This window comes from Crocuta crocuta, unplaced genomic scaffold (assembly GCF_008692635.1).
Source record: "Crocuta crocuta isolate KB4526 unplaced genomic scaffold, BGI_CrCroc_1.0 scaffold101, whole genome shotgun sequence".
In the NCBI taxonomy this organism is placed as follows: Eukaryota; Metazoa; Chordata; class Mammalia; order Carnivora; family Hyaenidae; genus Crocuta; species Crocuta crocuta.
Genome location: NW_027527956.1, coordinates 1,092,171 through 1,111,647, shown reverse-complemented (window position 1 = coordinate 1,111,647; position 19,477 = coordinate 1,092,171). Strand labels below are relative to the sequence as shown.

The 19,477-nt window shown below is 37.7% G+C and overlaps 1 protein-coding gene across 1 annotated transcript in view; it reads right to left on the bottom strand.

The window, feature by feature from the left end:
• Positions 1–19,477, bottom strand: part of DOK6 (docking protein 6) — a 258,557-nt gene that overhangs the window by 38,216 nt on the left and 200,864 nt on the right. The gene's annotated exons all lie outside the window — the stretch shown is intronic.

Genomic DNA, 19,477 nt, shown 5'->3' with positions numbered 1-19,477 from the left:
CAAAGTATGTTCGTATCAAGTTTTCTTGAAATGTTATTTTTGGCAACTCTTACAACACGTGTTCAGTTGCTGACCCTACAAGTACCACAATACCAAACAGATGTACAGTTAAATGTAATAAAAGGTTACATTTGGGGGATCTAACATACAGCATTGCGGCTGTAGTAAAGAATACTGTACTATATACTTGAAAGCTGGGAGGAGAATAGTCTGAAATGTTCTCACTGCAAGGAAAAACGGGTAATTGAGTGAGATGATAAAGGTGGTAGCTAATGCTGCAGCGGCAATCGTTTCTCAGTATATGTGTATCGTATCACCACGCACACCTTGTAAGCAGATGCACACTGTGTATTACAAACAGCATGTCATATCTCAATAAGAGCTTTTTAAAATAAAATAAAGAAAAAGAAATCAGGTATACAGTTAAACTGATGGTTTCTTATCTCATGTAGAGTTATTATAAAATACAGAGATAGTAATTTAGTTTTTCTTTTTTTATTGAAGAATAACTGGCCTATACTACTGTATTAATTTCAAGTGTACAACATAATGGTTTGCCATTTATATACATTACAAAGTGGTCACCACAATACATCCAGCCACCATCTGTCACCAAAGGTGTTATAATACTACTGGCCCTATTCCCTATGCTGTACAGGATATCCTCAAGTCCTATTTATTTTATAACTGGAAGATTGTACCTCTTAATCCCTTTCATCTCCTTCATCTGTCTCCTCATCCCCCGTCTTTGGCAATCATCAGTTGGTTCTCTATATTTATGACTATTTCTGTTTGTTCATTTATTTTGTTCTTTTGGTTCAACATATCAGTGAAGTCATACAGTATTTGTCTTTCTCTGTGTGTCTTGTTTCACTTAGTATAACACCCTCGTGGTCCATCTAGGTTGTTACAAATATCAACGTGTCACTCATTTTTATGGCTGAATAATACTCATACACACACACACACACATACATTAATGGACATTTAAGGTTGCTTCCATATCTTGGCTATTTTAAATAATGCCGGAATGAACATAGGGACACATGTAGTTTTTTCAAATTAGTATTTTGTTTTCTTCAGACAAATACTTAGAAGTAGAATTGCTGGATCATATGGTATTTCTGTTACTAGGTATTTGAGGAACCTCCATAGTATTCTTCATCATGGCTGCGCCAATCTACCATTCCCATTACCTGCTTTTAAAAGTTCCCTTTTCTCCACACTCTCATCCACACTTGTTATTTCTTGTCATTTTGGTAGTAGCCATTTTGACCGGTGTGAGCTGATGTCTCATTGTTGTTTTGATTTGCATTTCTCTGATGCTTAGTGATATAGAGCATTTTCATGTGATTTTGGCCATCTATGTGTCTCTTTTGGAAAAATGTCTATTCAGGGCCTTTGCTGATTTTTAAATTGAGTTGTTTGTTTATTTTTGACATTGAGTTGTAGATGTTCTTTATATATTTTGGATGTTAACCCTTATAAGATATTATCAATTGCAAATGTCTTCTCCCATTCAGTGGGCTGCCTTTCTGTTTGTTGATGGTTTTCTTCACTATAAGAAAGCTTTTTAGTTTCACATAGTCCCATTTCTTTATTTTTGCTTTCGTTGTCCTTGCCTGAGGAGACAGAGCCAAAAAACTATCACCAAGACTAATGTCCAAGAGTTTACTGCCTGTGTTTTCTTCTAGGAGTGTTAGGTCTTATATTAACTCTTTAATCCATTTTGAGTTTATTTTTGTATATGGTATAAGGAAGTGGCCCAGTTTCTTTCTTTCTTTTTTTTGTTGCATGTAACTGTCCAGTTTTCCCAACATCATTTATTGCAGGGACTGACTTTTCCCCATTGTATATTCTTGCTTCCTTTGCTGTGGATTAACTGACTATATAAACATGAGTTTATTTCTGGGCACTCTATTCTTCTGTTCCATTGTCTAGAATTTGTGTCAGTTTTAGTGCCAGTATTTGTTTTTGTGCCAGTACCATACTGCTTTGATTATTATATTTCTGTAGCAAAGTCTGAAATCTGGGAGTGTGATATCAGCAGCTTTATTCTTCTTTCTCAAGATTGCTATAGCTCTTTGGGATTTTTTGTGGCTCCACACAAATTTTAGGACTATTTGGTCTGCTTCTGTGAAAAATGCATTGATATTTTGATAGGGATTACATTGACTCTATAGATTACTTTGGGTAGTATGGATATTTTAACAATATTAATTCTTTCAATCTATAAACATGGTATATCTTTCCATTTATTTGTGTTGTAGCCATTTATGTTGTGTTTGGATATTACAAGATATAGAGATAATAATTTAGTTTTCCTTTGTTTTTGATTCTAGTTATATGACACACACACACACGTACATGCACACACACACACACACACACTGCACACACACACACTTGACCAAATATAATGGTTGTATAACCACTTAGTTTAGAATGTGATTTGTAAAAATTTATGAAGTTGTATCAATGTAATGTACTTATTTTTTAAGATGGAAAGATCAAAATTGAACAAAGATGATTAAAAGAAGGGTCCTATAGGATACATAGTTTCCTTGTAAAATCAGATTTCCTACACACACACACACACACACACACAAATGTATACACACACATATATACACTATGTATTATTTCCTTGACAAATATTAACAATTTACACAAAGCCTATGGATTAGTATGAATTACTCTAATGAAAGGAGAGATTTAGAATTTGACAAGTAAAAATTTTACTGCCTTCATTGTTCACAATTGTCATATATATTTGGACTTTTATGACCATGTTTGTAAACCAAATATATGGCCTTGGTTTTTATTTGACAGAATTTGCAAAAAATAGAAAAACATTATCTTTAAAGAATTACAATAAATGTCACTACTCTCACATTCTAAGAAAATGCTTATTGGAAATGCTATCCTTGTTAAGATGAGTTGAAGTAATGAGCTCTATTGTATTGTAATGAGTCACATTATTTCTGTACTTCAGTTATCCATAGGAAAACATTTCCATTATTTCATGAGGTAGCCTTGCTAAAAGTGAAAACACAGGAAAGCAAAACCATTTTTTTATGCCCCTAATTTACAAATTGGGACATATTACAGCAGAAAATGAGATAGCTACTTCTGATCAAGTAGTCTGCCTTCATTACCTGGTAGCGGTTCTGTTACTGACATGGGTATGTTTAAGAGGCATTATGATCACAATTTACACAGTCTGATCGCACTATTGCATATTCTTTTATGCCAACCACTTTTGCCAGGGTTCCAAATGACCAGTTAGGATCCCTAGGCTAGCTCTACTCACTGTTTAAGTGCCAAGCGTAAACGGATCATATGCTTAACATGACTTTAACGTTGGAATCTCCACCTACTCCTTAATTTTTATTTGCTACATATTGGTGGAAACTTCCATTTTATCCTTCTATTCCTCTACACAATGTAAATGGAGCCAAGCCCTCTAATTTCTTCTCATTACAAGGAGTCCATTTATGCTTACAAGTTGTGACTACACTTGGGAAATCCGTCATTATCCTGTGTCTGAGGTATATTACTGTTTGGGTGAGTGAGAAGCAAGATTAGGAGATTTCTGGATTCCTGCTGATACGGGCACACACACTGGTAGCGTGCAGTTCCACTACCTTGTTGCTTAACTTGTTTTGTGAAGAGAATTTCAGGGCACTCCCTGCAACCNAGTCGGACGCTCAACCGACTAAGCCACCCAGGCGCCCCTACCTGAATTTATTTTAAAAGACTGTTAGCACGTTGGAGTGGAAAAAATAGAAGAGTTACACAAAAATACAGATGTTTTTTTGAGAGTTGAGGGTTCCAAGTTTAACCCACGTTCCTTCAGTGGTTCCGGGAGGGCTGTGTCATTGGAAGATTTCAAAATATCTTAGAGGGACTGATGCTTCAGCAGCTTCTTCAGAAATACTCCTGTGGGTGCTAAGTAAAGGATCCATTAGCTCAAAAAGTGAACTGGAACAAGGGTAATAGATATCCTAGGATGCAAGTTTAGCATTCAGCTGAATATATTCAGTCTAAAATGTACATGCATGGAGCACGGACGAGAATAGGGATTAATTATAACTTTTTTAAGAGATGATTTTAAAGATATTTTGCTTTTTTTCTTGGGCTAATTTGGGTTTCCCTGTGCCCCCAGGCCCTTTAGGAACATTTATTCCCTCACTTCTGCTCATATGGCTGCCTTTTGCCACAAAGTGTGAAAACAGGTATGGTATCATGAGATCTATAACCAAGGGTATATATTTTTTTTCAGGAAATCTAGGGAAATGTCACAGGAGAAAACATCAAGCATTCAAGATTATCAACTAAAAGCTCTACGTGCTTCACTCTTCCTTTGTAAAAAACCTGTTTTTATAGCCATAAAGAAAAAAAGAATCTCTCATATAAGAGTGCAATTTATTACTAAGGAAAACGACCTTGTGACATCTCCTCTGAACAGTCTCCAGAGGACAAGCAGATGACCAGTTGGAATTTGGAAACTACTTTCAAAGTATCTTCTCTTGGTAGCTGGAAGTGTTTGCAGGTATTGCAAAGACATAGTATATGCCATCATCTTTCCAACAAATGGCCACTTGTCACTCAGTGAACAGAGGTATCAATGGAGACCTCAGGCTAAGAAATCTCATAGTTACTATATGTGGCGCTACAGTAGACAGCCCGTAAGCAGTCACATCTCTGAGGCCACTGACAAACAAGGAGACCTGAAACACAAGAGTTTTTCCCATCCTGTACAGTTCTGGAAGTCTAAAACATGATCACGTGGTTTTCACTTAAAATCTCAGCTCTATTTTATAATTTGCCCCTACTGTGGATTCAACTGCATAATAAGCAAGTGCTCATACATAGCAAGATGTTAATTGCTTAACGGCCTATGCTATATGTAGACCAAGATTGAGTCCACCCAAACTTCTTAATTCCTATTTATGAACCATAATCTGAATTCCTAATCATGATCTCGGAATTATATGTATTCTGCAGTTATTATATTTTGTTTTCTTCAAAAGTAAAGATGTGTCCAGGTGTTCATCCTATTATTTATATAAGTATACAATCATTTATACAATTCATATTAAAATCAGGTATTTTCTTTTTCTAGTAATAGCACCATAAACAGGATGCTATCATTGGATTCAGATTATTTTTCACAAAAATGTGAGAATACGAAAAATACATCAAATGTAGATTTCCCAAGACAGAAAAGGTGAAGTCCAGGTTTAGAGAACATTGCAGGACTTAGTATCATTTCCCAAGAAGAAAACCAATGAAGAACTTCCTAAATACGAAGTCAAATAAACTGATACAGCCGCATATGAAGCACATATGGGTACACACACACACACACACACACACAACCTGTCCTATTGCTGCTGCTAAATCAACTTTCATGTCTAAGCCCTGATAATATTTTTTATTGTTGTCATCTTACAAAATAAGGACAAAATAACTTGGGATGCATCTTCCTTCCATGGAACAATTTCTATCATCCCAAAGCACCATAATTATAAGAATTTAATGGCAGCATAGCAAAACTGAAATTTCTTCCCAGAAACATACTGCTTTTTGCACAGATAATATCAGTTCTATAAGCCTGTGTAAGGCACTTTGCCAAGTAGGTACTGGCAAGGCAAAAATACTTTCTACTTTGACGATCTAGTGAGCAAGTAAGGGTCTATATGGAAAAGGTAAGATTAACTCACTTTTGTCTGGACCTCAAAGTACTTGTAGCAAAATCCCAAGCAGAGATGGGGAAAAGACAGGGGTAGAAGCAATAGCATAAATAAAGGGCAGACGTGGGAAAGTACATTCCCATCTGGGACAGTTATGTGTCTGGCAGAGGATTTTTTTTTTTTTTGAGGAAGATGCAGTGAGGACTGATAGGTGAGGCCAGGGTATGAAACACCATAACCATCATTCAAGAAAAGCCTGGAGATTATTTCAAAAGCAATAGCATCTAGTGATTTCTTTCTTTTGATTTAAAATTTTTTTAAATAAATTGTTTTATTTATTTCTGAGAGAGAGAGCAGCATGAGCAGGGGAGGGCCAGAGAGAGAGGGAGATACAGAATCCGAAGCAGGCTCCAGGCTCTGAGCTGTCAGCACAGAGCCCGACGCGGGGCTCAAACCCACGAACCGTGGGATGACCTGAGCCGAAGCTGGACGTTTAACTGACTGAACCACCCAGGAGCCCCTCTTTTGAGTTTTGCATCGAACATTTCCTAAACCATAAATCATACAATGACTTTTGCAAAGCTTTCAAATAGAGCAGAAAGGAGCCAGGAAAATTCTTCGATCCAGTTTGCTTCCCCCAGTTCCCTTCACTAGGAAGTCACTTCTAAAACAAAGACAATATAATATTCAACTCAGTACTATATGTATCCTCCGGAGGGAAGCAGTCACAGTCTTTAGGCTATTTCTTTTGATACTTGCCTTTATAATCCTAAATAACAGTTCTTTTCTTTTAAGCTGGCATTTGCTGATTTTCTGCTTTCAGACACCACAGATATCCTTCCTATTATGGAGGATGGAGACTGAGTTCTCTTAACTGAGTTCCCTTAACACAGATCCCCACCACTTCCTCTCAGAAGGGTTATTTGCATTTGTGAAGCACTGTTTGCTGAATGCACCATGCCACCCCCCACCCATCCACTAACTACCTGGGTCAGCCACGTGACTGCAGATCTGTTCTTCTTCAGCTTCTGACTTAGAGTCTATCGCCTTGTTTGTGAGTTTGCTTGTCTGTATGGTTTTAGTATGCCCTCGCATCGTCTCTGTTTCTTCCAGGATCCTTTTCACGCAATTTATTTGCTATGGCCTCTGTGTTTTGTTTCACGATTTCCCCACGTATCTCGGAATCACCCTGTAGTTAACTCCTGTACACATCAACCTATCCTTGCAGAGAAGCTGAGCTAAAACCCAAGACTTCCTTTATTTCAGCAAAAATTCTTATATACATCATGTCTTTATTTGCCATTTTAGGAAGATCTGTCTTTTCATTTCTGTACCTGGCATATATACTCTGCATACTATTATTTGTATGTTGGCATATATGCCAAATATATATGTCATACACATATTCTCTTATTTTCCCTTTCTAATTGCATCCATTTCTTTGGTACTTTCTCAAGTTGTTAAAGGCTTTTTCAACTATAAACACTGGACTTCTAAGTGCTTAGCAGATAGTTCCATTTGTGAGAAGAATTTTTTCATTATTTTCAATTTACTTTGTTGAGGGCTCTAACTCACTTTATATCCTTTCTATTGTCTTATCTATTCTTGGGTTTCCGGCAACTCTTTTGAACTCTTCTTCAAAGAATGCTATTTTTCATTACTCTCTAAATGTACAGAGACGTTATTTTTAAGAATTTTTCTTCATTTTCCCTTGGTTAATTTTCTTTCTCCTTTAAACACCCCGCATTGTCTACTTACAGATACTGTGTTGAATCAGTCCTGCTTAGGCTTGTTCGTGAGTGAGACGTTCTTCTCTAAAGCTTATCCTGGTTCTGAAGTGCGTGTGTGTGGGTGGGAGGGGTGGGGGAGGCGGAGAGATGAGGGGCAGGAGGTCATTTTGTTTGCATTTATCATCTCACACCGTGTCTGACCAAATTGGGTGCTCCTTGTGCTTGGTTCAGGTCCTGCCTTGACTGGAAAGCTGGACAGGTCTGGATGTTGGGGTGATCGGTAAAGCCCCCCAGACCTTCATGTTTCAGGGATGAGTGCCATTCAACCTCCTCTGGTGGCCCACCGCAAAGCGTGGTCTTTGTTTCTCTCTCTGGCTCACCCCAGGGGCTTCAGCTGGCCAGTGATCTGAGACTCTAAGAAAACGTGCAAAGCGTGTTAATTCACTGACCCCAGTAGCCCTTACCTGCTAGGCTCCCCACAGGGAGGGGAGCCTCTCATTTTTTTTTTTTTTGATCCAAAGTGCACCATTTGAGGAGGCACTGTCTCTCAGGACATGTATGTGCAGGGTCGCACCTGTGACCGAAGGCCACATTAAAAAAAATATTTTTCCGGTATAGTTAACATTCAGTGATATATTAGTTCCAGGTGTACAAGATAGGGCTTTAACCATTCCAAAAGTTACTCCCAGCTCATCGTGATGAGTGTACTTCAATCCCCTCCCCGTTTCTCCCTCCCACTTCTTGAATAGAGGAACACAGGACATCGATGCCCTTGGGGCTACCATGTCCTCACAATGACCGCATGACTTTAGCCTCTCAGTCCACTCTTTCCCGAAGCCTGTATGTTCAGGATTTCCTTCTCCTGCATGAGCTATCCCATCTCCTTCAAAGAAAATCCTATTGATGAGTCTTGGGTGCATGTCAGGGAACTCAGACCCTGTCTGAAGGCTGGGAAGGGGGTCCCAGTTTTCAGTATCCTTCACTACAGTTTGGTAGAAATTTTACTGTGTTTGGCACAAATTTTTAACAGCCTGAGAACTAAGGTTCTGTTCCCCGTTATTGTCAAAGGGAAAACTTTCTTCCCTTGTTTTAATGTTGATTCTTCATTTTAGATGTTAGGCTGGGGAAACAGTCCAGGTTTTAGCCCACCTTTTATTTTTGTTGTTGTTGGGAGTCTCCAACTGAAATTTTTCTTAATGAATTTTTAAAAGAATCTTTTTTAAAATGTTCATTTATTTTTGAAAGAGAGGAGAGACAACGAGAGAGCGAGGAGGGGAGGGGCAGAGAGAGAAAGGGGGCAGAAAATGTGAAGTGGGCTCTGTGCTGACAGCAGAAACCTCAATGCGGGGCTCAAACTCAGGAACTGTGAGATCATGACCTCTCTTGATGACCGGAGCTGAAGTCAGACACTTAACGACTGAGCCACCCAGGCGCCCCCACCTGAAATTTCTTAGCAGAAGAAAGGTCAGAATTGGCCTTTACAAAAGTCACTTTGACTCTGAAGTGAAGGATATGGGGAGAATACTAGACTAGAGCAGACAAGAGAGAGATCAAGAGAAAATGGAGGGGGCTGCGGTTGGTTGGGCTGAACCCAAATGACTGCAAATGGCCAAGAGAGGATAAAATCAACAGAAACGTGGAGGTCAATAAAGTACCAGGCAAATGCACATAGTAGTGAGCTCTTCTGGGCAAGGATAGTATCTGGCTTGGCTTTGAATCTCCAGAGCCTAGCCCAGGTCTGGCATTCAGTTGGCATTTAATGCTTATTGAACAGTACTGAATCAACTGATTGCTGAGTAAGAAAGAACTGAACATCACTGATGATTTGCAAGGTTGGTTAAAAAGAGGATGGTGATGTCAGAAACCTTACTAAGCATTTATAGTGAAAAGCACTTTGCTAAGGACTTTATGTACACAGAAATCAAAGAGTAACTTCAGCATAAATAATAGGATTTAGTGAGAATATTATATCTCAAATTAACATAATTAATAAAAATTTTACTTCTATGAAATAAATCTGAGAATTTAAGAATGGATAATTTATTTTTAAAAAGTCTCTAATTCTGGAGTTATCCTCTGTAAGACATTTTTCTTAATATTTATAAAAATAAATATGTTAAGAAAATTCATTTACAGAATAGTGATTAATATATAAAATTACTGCTAAAATATTTCTCCCCTTCTTATTTTTTATTTTATTAAAAAATTTTTTTAATGTTTATTTACTTTTAAGAGAGACAGAGTATGGGTTGGGGAGGGGCAGAGAGAGAGGGAGAGACAGAATCTGAAGCAGGCTCAGCCTAGCAGCAAAGAGCTAGTAGACACAGGGTGCTTGAACTCACAAACCAGTGAGATCATGACCTCAGCTGAAATCGGCCACTTAACCAATTGAGCCACCCAGGAGCCCAAATTTCCCCTCTTTTTAAAGAACTATGATAATTAGGGTAGTGAAGGACATTAAGATCATCTCTTAGGTTATATATGAGTACATTTCTCCTGCATGGTTTGTTCACACACCTTTCTAGATTCTTTCTCCCTTAATACTGACATCTATAAACACTGTAACTATAGTTTTGTCTTTTTTAGAATTAATGGAATCATGTTTGGCCACTTCTCCTTAATGTCATGCTTTTGAAATTCCCATGTGTTGTGTTTATCCATTTGTGCTTATCTCTTACCTTCATTCCTTCAGTAAAAAAAAATGTACGGTTTCATTTTGGTGGAGATGCCATAATTTGTGGTTCATCTTGGATTTTCTTTGACAAGAGATATTATCATCAAATAACTTATTTCTTACTATCCAATATTAATGTTTTTAAAATCTTTATTTCCATTCTGATCATGACAGAGTACATTCTTGACTTGTTCTTAAATTTTAGGAAGTGTTCTTTGTAGTAAATTTTTTGTAAAGGCTAGATTTTAGGTGGAAAAGATTACCTGCTACTTTTAAAGTACAGTTTTACTTTTTTTAAATGTTTATTTATTTGAGAGAGAGAGACAGAGTGCAAGGAAGGGAGGGCAGAGAGAGAGGGAGACACAGAATCGGAAGCAGGCTCCAGGCTCTGAGCTGTCAGCACAGAGCCCGACCCCAGGCTGGATCTCATGAACAGTGAGAACACGACCTGAGCCAAAGTCGGATACTTAACAGACCGAGCTACCCAGGTGCCCCATTTTTTTTTTTTTTTATGAAAAGGTACTGATTTTTATCAAATATTTTTTTAACATATTGAGGGCATCACATTGATTTTAGCTTCAATTTCTTAATATGAAATAATTTACTAGTATTTTATTGTTAAATGATCCTTACACCTCTGGGATCATTTAACAATAAAATATTAGTAAGTGATTCCATATTTATATGAATATATACAGAATTCATATAATACTTACATGAATATATGAAAATATAATTAGGCCATGCTGATGCATTTTGTATCCATGTTTATAAGTGAGATTGGTGAATTTTTTTGTGTTTGGTACTGTCCTCAACAAACCTATATACTTGAGTGCTTAGCTTATTAAGCTTCACCCCTATCTCGTCTAAATATTTAAGGCTATCAGGTTTCCTCTAAATACCAAGCTAGCTATGCCTCCTAAGTTTTGATGTAGTGTTTTTATTATCTTACAGTTCCAATATTTTCTATGTCCCCTTATTGTGTTTTTTTGATTCAAGATCATATAGATGGGTTTTTAAATTCCAAAAGTATAAGCCTTTTTGGCTTTAATTATTGATTTATATTTTTATTTCATCAAGATTGGAAAACATGAGCACATGACAGAAGTATAGGCTTGTGATTATTCTGTACATGTGGTGGCATGTTTGTGACCTCACATATAGTCAATTTTCTGTTACTGTTCCATTGATGTTTAAAAGTGATATGTTTTCTCTGAATTTTTGTTTTTCCTGAAGCTTGTTTTACGTTGTTCATTTTTCTATTTTTTCAGAAACTTTTTTCACATAATCTAGCAATTTTTTATCAAATGTCTTTTCTCAAAAAAATCTCTTTATGATTGTCAGGTTTTCAATTTATTTCTTTATAAGTGGAGTCCCATGAAATTACTGTTATTTAAATGTAATTTATGAAATGGCCTGCAGTAGTGGCCATTCCAATTGGCTCTACCTAATAAACAATGTGAAACCATTCTGGAGGAATATTTTCACTCTTGGGGAAACAAAATTCTCACAGAAATGTGATTCTTACTGAAGATGAGCTCATAATCAGATATTAAAACATGCCCAGTGGAAGGTCTCTTCAAGACTCAGAGTCAACAGTCACAATAACAGAATAAACACTGATAGTAAAACAATTCCAAAGGGACTAAAATAAGTATGTCCTACAAGACTACAGAGATATTGTATTATGAAAGGAAAAAATATATATAGTTAAGAGAAACTTAAATCACAAGGAAAGACTAAGTCAGTGTGAAAAAGGGAATAGATGGAATTTACAGAATTATTACACTATTTGGATATGAAAAACATCATTGAGTGGTGAAGGTGGTAGCAAGGATACAATTGCAGGGTGAATCCAGAGTGAATCGCATGGTAGGAGGAAGTTGCTCAGATGCAGCACAAAGATATTACAGAAAGGAAAACACGTACGCTATTGTTAATTGCGCACAATGTGAATATCAAGCATAAACTTCACAGTCATTGCCAAAGGAGATGATAGAGCAAATGAGGATGAGGTAATATTTAAATAAATAAGTCGTAATAGTTTTTCAGAACAATGAATGGTAGGACTTATCAGGCTGGAGAAATATATTGTGATCCAATGAGTAAAATCAAAAAGAAACCCATAGTTTGAGCCATGAGAGTAAGCTTGCCTAATTCCAAATGCAAGAAGAAATTTCTAAAAGCAGAGAGAAAAGACAGTTCCCTACGAAAGAGAAGCAGCTAGACTGACAGACAGCTCAACAGTAATCTGATGGCTCAGGAAGTGCTGGGACAGAAGACCCTCTAGGTGGCTGAGAATCCCACCACTAGCTGCGGGTGTCCTTCAAGACATGAAGCCAGAGGCAGTCAATGAAGCAAGAAAAGACTGAAACTGTCCTCAAATGGCTAAGGACTCCATAACCAACTGAAATACCATGCGAGAATAAAGATGAGATTAATTTCTCTTCACCAAACATGGAGTTCTCACTAAACATCAAAGTTCACTGAAGAAATCAAATAAGGTACTGATAAAAACAAGAATTTGAACTCAGGAAGAAGGATTGAAGTACAAAGAATCCGTGAAACAGATGGGTAGATCCAATGGGCACCACGTTATAAAAATAACAGTATTAATGATTAAATTTGTTGTGGTTTCAAAAGAACAGAGAAATAATAGATAACAGAAGGAACCATGAAATCTGAAAGGAATTAAAAAGAGAAGTGTAGCTACATTTATACATATACATCTGTGTTTACCTTTTGGTCAAGTGACCATATGAACAATTTAAGTTAACTACCGAGAGAATACCCGTAATTCCAAACAAAGAGATGGAGGGAAAATAAAAACAAATGTGGCTAAAAGTGGAGAAGGGGAAGCTGGGTGGCTCAGATCACGATCTCACCATTCGTGGGTTTGAGCTCTGTGTTGATGGCTCAGAGCCTGAAGCCTGCTTCAGATTCTGTGTCTCCTCCTCTCTCTCTGCCCCTCCCCCACTTATGTGCTCTCCCTCTCTCTCTGTCACAAAAATAAATAAATAAACTTTTAAAAAAGTAGTTACGGAAGGAGAAAGAAGTAAGTAATGTTACAAACCAAAATTATAAAATTAGGGAGTGGATAAACATAATGTATGGAATCAAAATCAATAAAGGTGACTGAATTTTTTTTTGTTGTAAAAGAACAAAAGCATACTTTAGTTTGAGTTTTAAAAGTCCAGCCTGTTTCGATCAGACACATCTAAAGTATAAGGACACAGAAACACTGAGAGTAAATGGAAAACAGGGCAAAAGGGAAGCTGGTTAAAGAACTGCACTGCATTTGTTAATTATAAAAAGGAATGATATAGCGGGGAAGATGCAATACACCTGAACCCTTGAGGAAAACTTCCTTTGGGTATGTTATGCAATTATGCACATATAAATCTAGAATTATTAGGCTAAGGCAATAACTGCCATTGTTGTAGATCACTATGGGGCCCTTCTTTATCTAGTTCCGCTTAGGCACCATTGCCCATGGGCGCCATTTTCTCTGTGCTCCACCCACTCCAGAAGTACCCGTCTTCCTTCTGAAATACCAGACTTGCTTCTGGCTGACCATGTTGTCTTTGTCTGAAATTTCTTTTTCAAAATTTTACAGGCTGATCTGCTTTTGACATCTAAATCCTGAATTCAAATAACACTTCTTAAAGCAAATTTAATAGCCAATCGACCTTCTTTATCCTGATTCTGATATAGCTTCTTCATAATGCTCATCAATGTCTGAAATTTCCTTGCTTATTATTTCCTTTATTTGGTTATTTTTGGCAAATACTTTCATGTGAGTAAGTGCCTTATTTCTCTTCTGCATCCCAAGCCATATAGAAATAACAAAGAAATGCAACTCAATGCATAATCGTTGAATAAATGAGCAAGTTAAGATCTCTGCTATTATGGACTGTACACTTCTATTTTTTGTGAGACTGGATGTATATTAGGGATGTAAACCGCATCTGTCTTGTTCTCTGTAAATGAGATACATCCCCAAGGCCTAGGCACAGTATGACAAACACCAATTGAAAAAATAAATATATAAATTCCACTTCTGGAAATATTGTAATCAAAGATTATATACAAATGGAGACACCTTGGTGGCTCTGTCAGTTAAGTGTCTGACTCTCGATTTCGGCTCAGGTCACCATCTCACGAACCCAATAGGGCTCTGTGCTGACAGTGCAGAGCCAGCTTGGGAGTCTCTTTATCTCTCTCTCTTTGTCCCTCCCTCGCTCATGCTGGCGCGCGCTCTCTCTCTGTCTCTCAAAAGTAAATAAATACGCATTAAAAAATATTATATACAAATGTGCTCACTGCAGCGTTGTTTAGAATAGCAAAAAGCACATAATATACATGCTGAACAAGGTATTGTTACATAAATTAGGGCTTCACAATGGAATATTATTCAGTCCTTAAATGTCACGTAATTAGACTTTGTTCTCAATAAAATATACAGCCTAAAGCTATAACAAATAACTTCATATAAAGAATGATCTGAATTTTAAAAATATGTATGTATCTTATCTGGTGATTTTTAACTTTTTATTATGTATTTTTTTGTGTCTTGAGTTTTTCCAATGAGGATGCATTCATTTTGCAATAAAATTTGTGAATACTGATTCCAGTTAAATTTCAGGTATTCATTCCCTGGAATTTTGGCAAGTTTTCAGAAATAATCTTATCATAAGTTTAAAAAAATCACTTTTCAATAGAAGACACAAAAATTGCTTATTTAAAGAAGATGAAATTTGATTGAGAAGACATTTATACTTTCGTGTTGGAAACCACATGAACTAGCAGCACAACAAGGCAACTGTGCATGTCAGCATTAATGCCTGAAGAAAAGAGATGGAAACATTCAGGAGAGAGGAAAGGGTATGAAATAAAAGGGATTTACTACTGAGAAAGTGATTTTTGAAATCTCCAAAATAAGACATTTCTAAAGAAATTAAAATTGAGGGAGACACATTTGAACTTGCTGTAAAACTTAGTTAAAAAGCTTGAAAAGTAATAATGAAAAGTAATAGCAACTCTCAGGAGTTAAACCAACTAATTTACATACACAGTGTGCTTTAAATTATTCCACAAAAGAAGCAAGGCTGTTATATGAAATTTTTAAAAGCAGTGCCCAAGCCATATAGAACTTGACTTTGAACACTGTGGATTTGCCACAAATTGCTTCAATGGTTTCCATCTGGGTTGTCTCATTTAAGGCACATTTGAGAATAGCAGGTGCCCACTTTTCAGAAGAACAATTCTTGTAAACCTTGATTTCGGTTCAGAGAGAATGTAACTGGGCAGAAGGGCAGAGTTTTCGAATGTTTTATTCCATCTTGCCTTAAACTGTTAACCCTGGGGCAGTGACATAACTTTCCTATCCTGGTGGCACTCTAGCCAGAAAATTAAGACTCCATGGGTTGATAATCCCACTTTTGTCCTTTAGGCAAGTTATTTTTGTATTTCAGATTCCTTATTTGTAAAATGGGATAGTACCTACTTTCGACAGTTGTTGGGAAGATCATATATCGTGACGTGGTACAAGGTGCTCAATAAATAAGTTGACAATGATATAGCCTTTCTCCTCTATAAAGACTGCACCCATAACAATCTACCTTCTCAGGAGTGTGGTTTATATGAGGTTGTATTTGTGAGTGTGTGTTTTTTGATCCAAGTTAGTTAACACTACATGTTAATGCTATATGTTAACTTACTTGGGTTTATTATTTTATTTAATTTTTTAAAATAAAATTTTTTCTCAAGTGGGCTAACATACAGTACATACAATGTGCTCTTGGTTTGGGAGTTAGATTTCTATGATCCATCGCTTACATCCAACACCCAGTGCTCATCCCAACTAGTGCCTTCCTCAGTGCCCATCATCCAACTTCCCCTTTCCCCTGCCCCACCCCCCATCAACCTTCAGTTGGTTCTCTGTATTTAAGAGTTTATATGAGGTTATATTTGTCATATTATGTAGCATAATATATCTTATTAGTAGCAGACTATACAATAAAATATCCCTCTCCTGCCTATAAACGATTTTGAAACACGTTACCCTTCTTCATTTGTGCTTCTGACCACGCATCTCTAGTGACAGCAGTGAAGCAGTGTACCCTGCCCATTTGTTGAATGGGGGGTTACAAGTGGTTAAACACAACTGAGTGCCTATGAATTACTCAGTTAGGAGGAGATCTCCAATTTCCTGACTCTTAGTGTCTCGTTGACTTCAGAAGAATGGATTTAATGCTGAGGCCAGAAAATAGGAATGAATGAATGAATAGCATATTGTGATTTTCATTTTTACATACTTCAATTTATTCAGTGTGCCCCTATAGAGGCTGTAACATTAACATAGAAGCATGCTGGAAAATAAAATGGATCATACTCAAGGATATGTGTTATTTGTTTTTTGGAAAACAATGTGAGAAGGGTGTGTGTGTATGTGTGTGCATTTAAGAGCAATGCTAAACTTTATTATCAAAAATTTAGATAATTTTAAAATATTTTACAAGTGAATTCATAAATGATAAACTGTATCTCAAAGAAAAGTTTCTCCATTAATCAGGATGGTGATAATTAGAGGTACAGATACAAGCACAAGGTGTTCTAAGCCAACATCTTTTTTGAGCATGGACAGAATTCCCCAATGGGAATGACAGGGCCCCAGACAATGGGTAGTCCTCAACTTTACACCAGAGAAGCAACTTCCCAAATTCATTGGGAAGAATGGGATTTTCTGCTGAATAAAAGAATAAGAAGAACAATTTCTGTCATAGAGTTGTGTAAGAAGTCTATGAGTAAGAAACTTTTGTCTGAAAGTCATATATCTTTTATCTTTGAGCATATACGTAAAAGACATTATCACCTAAAGTTTGGCATTGAATTTCTCCTTGTACTGTGAATAGTTTTACAAAAATAAAAGGAAGGTTCTAAACTTCCTATCAAACCAATTTAATAAACCAATGGCAATGAAAAATTTTTACGAGCACTTCCAAACTATGCTATTCTTCCTGTGTTAAATACAGGCATTAACACATATTCACATGACTTCAATTCTTAACATAAATTTCTCTTATATAACCATGCTCCTAAGTTTTAGATACTGGATGTTTTAGGTTTGCAGCAGCAAACTTTGGACTGGCATCTGTTCTTTGTGACACAGTAGGGTAAGTGCTAGAATTTCACTGAAGGTCACGTGTAGGATTAAATCTACATTAAGTCTGCAGTTCATTCTGTGGCAAGTATCGTTTCAATGATGCTAATTCCTGATGTTCCTCATTTTTGTAAATCCTCTGATCATCATCAAATCTCAGGATACTTTAGTCTCTGTTTGGAAGATCAAGGACAATAAAGGGAAAAATGGACAAAATATGATGATTAGGCCTATAATGAGGGATAGTGTACATTTAGTTGAAGAGCTAGAGTTAGAGATGTGGTTAAAAAATTTAACAGGAGAGAGGAGGCAAGATGGTGGAGAAGTAGGGAGCTCTGTACGTTTCACTCGCCCCCATCTCTCACACGGAGAAGGCCTGAAGCCATAGGAACCCTTACAGAATCCAGGAGTTTGGGAGGAAAAGGAGACAGAGTCCGCTGAGAAAACCTTATAGCGTGAGTGCGAACTGGGGAAGATAACATTGGGCCGGGATGGAAACATGGAGGGAGGGGAGGGAGCCCCCTCTGCGGGGAACCACGGTGAGTCTAGGGGAAAAAAGGAGTGACCGAAACTGCTCAAGACACTGTCCCTGTTGCTGGAGAAGAGAAAAAACTCGGCTGGGGACACAGAGGGATGCGGTCCCTTGCTGTCCAGCAGACCCTAGGCGGACGCACTTATCCCAGGTGACCCAGGTGAAACTGCTCCCCACTTGCCAGCTCGACCTGGAGGGGACGGGAGCAGCGGCTTCCGGCTGGATCTCCAGGGGGACGGCGAGAGGCCTGAAACTGCTCTGAGGGGCTCTCCTGCAAGTTTATATTTTGGGCGATTTCAATAGGGTGCGCGGACTGAGATCTGGAAAGGAGGCCTGGCCTGGGATATAGAGCATGGCCCACCTTGGCTATGCCCCCCTCCCCCTCCCTGGGAGATCACACCCAAAAGAGGGAGTTGCAATGCTTGGTTCGAGAAGGCACTGGGGAGCCGCCACTTTTCTCCCCACAAGCGCCAAGGCAGGACCCCCGCGAGACACACTGGACCAAACCACGCCCATCCCCTCTCCAGAGCTGACCCCCCCTTTTTTTTTTTTTTTACCGGAGCCGGGGCAAGACCAACATGGATGCACTGCCCTGATTAATTCTGGTCACTGGCTTGCTTCAACAGTCACATTTAATCCGTTCTCTAGATGTAAATTCTACACCTACCTACCTTTTTATCTCTTTCTCTCTGGAGTAATCAGACTATATAGTTTCTCTGAGTAGCATTATCGTCATTTCTTTCACCTCCTCTCCAACCATATTCCCCTCTTTCTCTCTCTGAATTAAGCCTCTTAGTCTTCCTGCCTGCTCATTTCATTTCCAATTTCGCTTCCTCCCCACACTGTCATTTCTCTTTTTGTGTAAAATATTCCACCAGCACTACATACACCCGGCTATTTATTTGTAGCTGGTAATTCTGGTTCTATGCTTTAGACTGTCCTTTGTCTATTGCGTTTTTTCTTTTCTTCTTTTTTTATATATTTTTATTTTTATTATTCATCTTCCCTCTTTCCTCTATTTTTTTTTTTTGTATGTGTCCCTTCCTTTTTTTTCCTTTTTTTTTCCCCTTTCAGTTTGCATGCTTGTTGGATTTGTCTGTGCATTTGTGTGCCTTTGTTCCCTGTGTTTGTCTGTNTTAAAAAAAAATTAACACGAGATAGAAAGCTAACCAAAATGATGAAACAGAAGCACATTCCTCCAAAGAAATTCCAGAAAGATTTGATAGCTAAAGAACTGCTCAAAAAAGATATAAGCAACAAACTGAACAAGAATTTAGAACAATAGTCATAAAATTAATCGCTGGGCTTGAAAAGGGCATGGAAGACATCAGAGAAACTATTGCTACAAAGACTATGGAGCTTANGGAGAAAAGGGCCTTAACATACAAAGGGAAACCTATCAGAGTGGTGACAGACGTATCTACTGAAACTTGGCAGGCCAGAAAGGAATGGCAGGAGATCTTCAATGTGATGAACAGAAAAAATACGCAGCCAAGAATCCTCTATCTGCAAGTCTGTCATTCAGAATAGACAGAGAGGTAAAAGTCTTCCCAAATAAACAACAATTGAAGGAATTTGTCACCACTAAACCAGCCCTACAAGAAATCCTGAGGGGGAATCTCTGAGGGAAATGTTGCAAGGAACGCAAGATACCAGAGATACCACCACAAGCATGAATCT